This window comes from Jaculus jaculus, chromosome 16 (genome assembly GCF_020740685.1).
Source record: "Jaculus jaculus isolate mJacJac1 chromosome 16, mJacJac1.mat.Y.cur, whole genome shotgun sequence".
NCBI classification, from domain to species: domain Eukaryota; kingdom Metazoa; phylum Chordata; class Mammalia; order Rodentia; family Dipodidae; genus Jaculus; species Jaculus jaculus.
Window position 1 is genome coordinate 63,380,384 of NC_059117.1, and position 8,159 is coordinate 63,388,542.

The following is an 8,159-nucleotide window of genomic DNA, read 5'->3' on the forward strand; positions in this document are numbered from 1 at the left end:
ACAGTGCTAATCGAACCGGGCATTGAAAGACAAAAGGTGGTCCCCTCATTGCATGACCTGTAGTATGCAACATATTTCTTGACTACAACATTTCTTACATTATAAGACATAATTTTGGGACTTAAGATGCATCTTGTAGTTGTTTTCTTTCTTTTAAAGCTTATTATTTTTTAAATATATTTATTCATTTTTATTTATTTGAGAGTGACAGACAGAGAGAGAGAGAGAGAGAGAATGAGAATGGGCGTGCCAGGGTCTCTAGCCACTGCAAACGAACTCTAGATGCGTGCACCCCCTTGTGCATCTGGCTAACATGGGTCCTGGAGAATTGAGCCTCAAACCAGGATCCTTAGGCTTCACAGGCAAGTGCCTAACCACTAAGTCATATCTCCAGCCCAGTTGTTTTCTTTGTGAGACAGGGTCTCATGTGGACTGGGCTGGCCTTGAACTTTCCATTTACCTGAGGATGACTTTGAGCTCATTCTTCTGCCTTTGCCTCCTGAGTGCTTGGATTACAGACACGCACATCTCACAGTTATTGTGGACATTCAGGAGATCAACATGAGTATAGTAAAAATGTCTCAGAATGGAGGAGGTATAATACATATTGTATTTCACTTGTTGCTAATGTGCATGTGGCGTGTGGCCCTTCTATTATGTTATATGGTCATTGTGGTTGGATGAAGAAGTAGGAGGCTCACGCTCCTGCAATCCCAGCACTACGGAGGCAGAAGCAAGTGGACCACAACTACTTGGAGAACAGCCTGGTCCTCAGAAAGTTCCAGGCCAGCCTGGGCTACATACTGATGGTCTATCTCTAAAAACCAAAACAGGGCCAGAGACATGGCTCAGCAGTTAAAGCATGTTCTTGCAGAGCCTAAAGACCTGAGTTTGATTCTCTAGTACCCATGTAAAGCAAAGTGGTGCATGCAGCTGGAGTTCCTTTGCAGCAGTTGGAAGCCCTGGCACTCTTATTCTCTCTGTCTCTTTTCCCTCTATTTCTCCATGCTTGCAAGTAATAATAAAATAATAAACTAAACAGACATCAGTACCAACAAAAAGAACAAAGAGAGTAGAATGTCATCCATGAAATGTCTCTCAACTCTGCCACCTGCTTTGCCAGGACTCATGCTGAAGGTCACCCTATTTCTGTGTGTCATGGGCATTTCTTATTCGCCATTAATTTAGGCTCAGAAGAGCTTGGACTACTACTCAGAACAAACATGCATGTGCCAGGCACCGTCCAGCATAACAGGAGTATGCAGGAGTCTTCTTTTCTCTTGATGTTGCAACCCTGTTTTTCCTCCCTCTTGCAATGTTTTATTCACTGCACATTCACTCATCTTACCCTTGCAGCCAGCCTCCAAGTCACATTAACTAAATACAGGCCTTGACGTTCATTTCGTTCTCTGCTAGTGGTTTGTGGCCCAATGTACATTGTAGCATTACCTGTAGATCTTAAAAATACAGATACCTGGAGCTGGGTGTGGTGGCACACACCTTTAATCTCAGCACTTGGGAGGCACAGGTAGGAGGATCATTCTGAGTTTGAGGTCACCCCAAGACTACATAGTGAATTCCAGGTTAGCCTGGGCTACAGTGAGACCCTACCTCAAAAAAAATACAGATTTCTGGGACCTGTTCCAGGAAATTTAAAATCAAAACATCTGGTTTTCAACACAGGCATTTGTGTATATATATATGTACATACATACAATATATATATTGGTTTTTCGAGGTAGGGTCTCACTCTAGCCCAAGCTGACATGGACTTCACTGTGTAGTCTCAGGGTGGCCTTGAACTCATGATGATCCTCCTACCTCTGCCTCCAGAGTGCTGGGATTAAAGGCATGCGCCACCATGCCTGGCAGGTGTCTGTATTTTTGCTCTACATGATTATTGTTTATACGCTGCTTTGAAGGCTAATGACACCTACACAGCAATTTGGGGGTAAGCTTTCTCTATAGTCTTTGCTGTTCCTTTCTATGTAACATATTGATTTTCTTTTGTTGAGTGTGTGAGTTAGCTCTTGCTTGGGTATTCATTTCCTAGTATGTTGATGTGAGCTAATATTCTCCTTCAGCCAACAAAGCTGCCTGTTTCCAAGTGAACTCCAGTAAGAGTTAAATCAGTTCTGCACATAGTGGGAGGCTTCTGTCCTGCAAATACGAAGATCTGTGCAGAAAGTGGATCAACTTGTCACAGGCCGACTGTACGGAAAGGGCCGTTGCTGGACCCCGTGACCTCCTCACCCAGCCTCCCCTTGCAGCGTGCGTCGCCCACGGCCTTGGCTCTGCTCTTCCGGGGTGATGCTCTCTTCATGTGTTAAATTTGTGAGCACTTGCTGCTTGCAATGTTTTCAATGGTTGTAGCAGTCCTAGTTGGTACCCCCAGAATTCACCTTTAACTTTAAAAAATAATTCATTTTTTTGACGCAGAGGGAGAGAGAGGGGAGGAGAGATTAGGTGTGCTAAGGCCTCCTGCCACTGCAAATAAACGCCACATGCATGCCCCACCTTGTGCATCTGGCTTACGTGGGTACTGAGGAATTGAACCTGAGTCCTTAGGCTTTGCATGTGAGCGCCTTTGCCACTAAGCCATCTCTCTAGCCCACCTTTCTTGATGGCATCTGGCTGAGAGCATCACCCAGAAGTGACTCAGGACTTTCCCTTCTCTTGTAGGAGGTCGGCTGGAAGGGCTGGGAAGCTTCCATGTCTACCACCTAGGAGGGTGTCAATGATGGCCCTTGCCGGGTCCCCGTTCAAGAAAGAATAAGTCGGCTGTCCATGGTGCTGGGCTGTGATGGAGTGGTTATTCCTCCAGTCCCCTGGAGGGTGTCCAAGTTGGCTGTCCATGGTGCTGGGCTGTGATGGAGCGGTTACTCCTCCAGTCCCCTGGAGGGTGTCCAAGTCGGCTGTCCATGGTGCTGGGCTGTGATGGAGCGTTTCCATTCCGCCTTACTCCTCCAGTCCCTTGGAGGGTGTCCTGAAAATGTTGTCCCCACTATGCACTTCAGGAACCCTTCTGAGATACTGGCCATTTTTCTCATGTAACATCAAGTCGGGCAACTTGATTTTTTATCATTTTCTTTATCTGGTTTTTCCCATAGAACATGATGAGTTTTGCAGAAGAAGCGGAGATTTATGATCCTTAGAGAGACTCTACTGAGCAGAATGTATGGCACCAAGACAAGCTCTGAGGATGGGTATCCATCATGATGGCATATCCGATCACGAGTCCCAAAGAGAAAATGAGACTCGGAAAGGCAAATATTTTTAATTTTAGTTTTTTTTTTTAAGAGAGAAAGAGAGAGAGAGAGATAAAGAGAGACAGAGAATTTGGCATACCAGGGCTTCAGCCATTGCATCAAACTCCAGATTTTTGTGCTACCTGGTGGGCATATGTGACCTTGTGTTTGCCCCAGCCTTGTGTGTCTGGCTTATGTTGGGTCTGGAGAGTCGAACACGGGTCCTTAGCTTTGCAGTCAAGCACCACTAAGCCATCTCTCCAGCTGCAATTCTTTATTAATTATTTTTGTTCTTCCTTTTCTTTTTATAAAAGCAAGAGAGAGAGAGAGGGAGAATGAGAATGGGTACTTCAAGGCTTCCAGCCACTGCAGACAAACTCCAGATACATGCACCACCTTGTGCATCTGATTTATGTGTGTAATGAGGAATCGAACTTGGGTCCTTAGGCTTCATAGGCAAGCACCTTAACCGCTAAGCCTTCTCTCCAGCCTGGCAAACCAATTCTTTGGTGGTTGATCCTACAAAGTTTTGAATCACGAGAAAGGGGTCTGGTAGGCTTTCTTAGATTGATGCTTCGTAGTAGCAGGGGTTGGGGAAGCACAGGTGGCAGGACGGGGATCATCTCTTGTCATGCATCATAAAGTCACCTGAAATTGAGAGGCGGGCGCCTCCCATTGTGGAGGAGGGAGGTGATGGCCCCTTCTCCAGCATTCCCACCGCCTGCTGCGCCCTCAGGAGGCCTTGGTCCACCTGTACTCACAACCTCCACCGCCCACAGCCGGCCTGGGGCAAAGATGAGCTGCCAGAGCCGGAGGGAAAGTGAGGCCATGGCAGGGTTAACCTCCACTTGAGCTAAACATGGGAGAGGTCGAAGTCTCCCCTGATTATAACTGGTTTAAAAGTACCGTTCCCCTTAAGAAGATTATTGTAGGGGCTGGACGGATGGTTTAGCAGTTAAGTGCTTGCCTGTGAAACCTAAGGACTCCAGTTCGAGGCCCGATTCCCCAGGACTCACGGAAGCCAGGTGCACAAGGGGGCCCATGCCTCTGGAGTTTGTTTGCAGTGGCTGGAGGCCCTGGTGCGCCCATTCTCTCTCTCTTTCTCTCTCTCTTGCTCCCCTCTTTCTCTCCCTGTCTGTCACTCTCAGATAAATAAATAAAAATAAAGAAAAACATTTTGAGAAGATTATTGTCGATGATGATGACAGTAAGATCTGGTCACTCTGTGATGTGGGCCCCCAAAGTGTCAGGTGTCCTCTCATATTTCTTCCCCTGCCAGTGTAACTGCAGATGTATTCTTCCAGCAGATTTTGGCTTTGACTGGATGGGATTTCCGGGTCATAGCTTTGCAGTATCTAGTTTACTGGGACCACCTTGAATTCTATGATGGATTCAGAAAACTTTTAAACCACTTACAGTTGGATAAAGTCAATCTGTTTGGGGCTTCTTTGGGAGGGTTTTTGATTCAGAAATTTGCTGAATACACTCACAAGTCTCCCAGAGTGCACTCCCTCATCCTCTGCAGTGCCTTCAGTGATACCTCCATCTTCAACCAAATGTGGACTGCAAACAGCTTTTGGTTGATGCCAGCATTTATGCTTAAAAGAAAATAGTCCTTGGAAAAGTTTCCCCTGGGACCCTATGATTGCTGATGCCATTGGTTTCATGGGGGACAGGCTGGAAAGTTTGGGTCAGCGTGAACAGGCTTCAAGACTAACCCTGAACTGTCAGAATTTTTATGTGGAGCCGCATGAAGTTCAGAACATCTGTGTAACAATTATGGATGTGTTTGATAAGAGCACACTTTCAAAGGAAGCCAAGGAAGAAATGTGCAAGCTGTACCCTAATGCCCGGAGAGCTCACCTCAAGACAGGAGGCCACTTCCCCTATGCATGTAGAAGTGCAGATGTCAACCTTTATGTGCAGATACATTTTTGCTGCAATTCCACGGGACCAAATATTCCGCCATCGACCCATCAGTGGTCAGTGCGGAGGAGCTCAAGGTGCAGAAAGGCAACCTCAGCATCATCCAGGAGCAGTGGCAGGTGTGGCTCACACGGCTCAGGACCAGGTGGCCCAGTGTGCTTTTGTACATTTAAGGACGTCAGCCTCCCGTCTCTTCCTTCAGGTGCACCAGGCTCAGCAGCTCCAACTGTGTCTTGGAAGTAGGGCTGATTGTCGTGTTCACAGCAGGCAGAAGCTCTTCTGAGCCAGTGTGACTGCTCCCCTTCGCTTTGCCTGTAGCTTCCGAACTTAAAGAACTTTTGATAACTCCCACTTTAAGAATCGTGAGGTTTTTGCTATGGCGGGTCTTCACTGCTATCCTTCAGTGCATGTTGACTTCTGAGGCTTGGGATTTTGCAGTATGTTTTCTCTTTTCTTTTCCTTTCCTATTTTTCTAGCTCTTTACATCACTCATAGTAAAAGCTGCACATCCAGATTGTGTGCCGGAAAGATGCAGGTCATTTTTAGCTTTCTTGGGCAGAACCAGAGCAGTGATAAGCAAGGCTGGCACCCTGTTGCTCCCTCTGCTGCAAATCAAGTCCTTTTCATTTTCAACTAAGCACATTGTTTTGAGTGTTAGCTGTCACCTTTCTAGACATCATGGTCATTTGGAATAAAAGTTCAACTTCAAAAAAAAAAGTAACTTGAAATCAATTTCATGGAGAAAGCCCACCTTATATCAGAAAGACACCATTATATTTATGAAGTAGGAAGTTTCACTGGAAAGGGATTGTACATGTGCCCTGCTATGGTTTGGTTATAAAATGTCCCCACATGTTTACAGACTTGGTCCTTGGCTGGTGGCACTATTTTGGAAGTTTGTGGAAACTTCAGGAGCTGAGGCTCTGTGCAGGAAGTGGGTCCCAGGGACTGGCCTTGAGGTTTCGTAGCCCAGGCCCAAGCCCTTGGACCTTCTGCTTCTTCAAAGAACACAATGCGCCCAGCGCTTCCACATACCATTGCCACCGGCAGGGCCTGGGTGTCCCTAAACTGTAAGCCAAAAGAAACCCTCACTTGCGTCTTGTCAGATACTTGGTCGCAGCAACAAGAAAAATAACTGATTCATGTCTTTGTCCTTTGCCAGGCCCCGTAAGTACTTAGAAAATGGAGTAATTTTTAGCAAAATGCAGTGCAAGACATGGTAAAGAGACACCAACTAATGTGACAGTCTCCCAAGGGCAATGACAGGAGGGCATGAAGCTGTAGTAATGCGTCCTGCTGGCCCTGTTTGGCTGGTTAGGGTGAGGCACTGCTGAGGGCAGGGTGAGAGAGCTCGTGCACCTGTTTCCTCTGCGGATGTGGAACTGAGCACAAGCACCCAGGAGTCTGTTGTCTGTACTGAGCACAAGCACCCAGAAGTCTGTTGTCTGTACTGAGAGTAAGCACCCAGGAATCTCTTGTTCTGTACTGAGTGTAAGCACTCATGTGTGGAAATTTCAAGCACAGGTCTTACATTAAGGTTTTTGATGAATTTTGAGTTGATTTTTATACAGGGTGAGAGATAGGAATCTAGCTTCAGTCTAGGGATATTCAATTTATCTAGCAATGTTTGTTAAAGAGGATGTTTTCTCCAACACATGTTTTTGCCTCCTTTGTTGAGAATCAGGTGGCTGTAGCTGTATAGTTTTATTTATAGATGTTGTGTATGTTTATCATTCATATCACATGTGTTCTTTTATCTCTCTTCTTTAACTTTCCCCTATGTTTTCTCCTTCTAGCTTCTGGGTCTTTACTGATTCTTACCACAACTTACACACATATAATCCAAAGCTATGATCTGCACATAAGAGAGAACATGTGACACTTGCCTTTCTTTCTGGGTCTGGGTTACTTCACTTAGTATATTTTTCCAATTCCATTTGTTTTCCTGTAACTTTCATAATTTTGGTTTTATTTACAGCTGAATAAAACTTCATTGTGTATATGTACCACCCCTCACCATTCAGGCATAACTTGATGGGCTTCTAAGTTGATGACATCTCCAAGCTATTGTGAATAAAGTAGCAATAAATGTGGGTTTCCAGGTATCTCTATAGTAGTGTATAAATAAGATATAGACATAGGTAAGGACTTTCTGAGAACTCAGTTACTCAATCAAGCCAATTATCAACCAACAGGAACTCATGAACTTGAAAAGCTTTTATACAGGAAACCAATAGTTAATCAAGTTAAGAAGTGACCTACAGAGTGGGAGGAAATCTTTCCAGCTTTAAATTTTATAGAGGAAGGGTATCTAGAACAAACAAGGGACTCACAAAACTAAACAATACAAAGTCAAACAGCTTAATAAAGATTGCTATGGAACTGAACAGAGTTCCCAAAACAAGAAATGCAAATGGTCTTAAGGTATATGCTTAGGAGTAGTGTAAGTGGATCATATATATGGTAGCTGTATTTTTAAGTTTTTCAAAACCTCCACACTGATTCCCATAATGGCTATACCAGACTGGATTCACACCAACGGTGAATAAAAGTTCCTTTCCCCCTCTACCTTCTCAGCACTTGTTGTCATTTTTAGTTATTTATTTTACTTATTTGAGAGAAAGAAAGAGAGAGAAAGAGGCAGATAGATAGGGTGAGAGGATGGGTAAAACAGGGCCTTTGGCCACTACAGATGAACTCCAGATGCATGTGCCACCTTGTGCATCTGGTTTACATGAGTCCTGGGGAATTGAATCTAGGTTCCTTGGCTTTGCAGGCAAGCACTTTAACTGATATGAAATCTTTCCAGCCCTTGTTGTCATTTTTCTTCTTCTTTTTTTTTTAAATTATTTTTATTTGCTTATTGGAAAGGAAAGAGAGAGAGAGAGAGAGAGAGAGAGAGAGAGAGAGAGAGATAGAGAGGGAGAGAGAGAGAGAGTGAGCATGAACATGCCAGGGCCTCAAGCTGCTGCAAATGAACTCCAG

The 8,159-nt window shown here is 44.9% G+C and overlaps 1 pseudogene; it reads left to right on the forward strand.

Moving 5' to 3' along the window:
* The first annotated feature begins 4,107 nt into the window (after positions 1–4,107).
* LOC101615746 lies at positions 4,108–5,457 on the forward strand (annotated as a pseudogene).
* Positions 5,458–8,159: the final 2,702 nt, after the last annotated feature.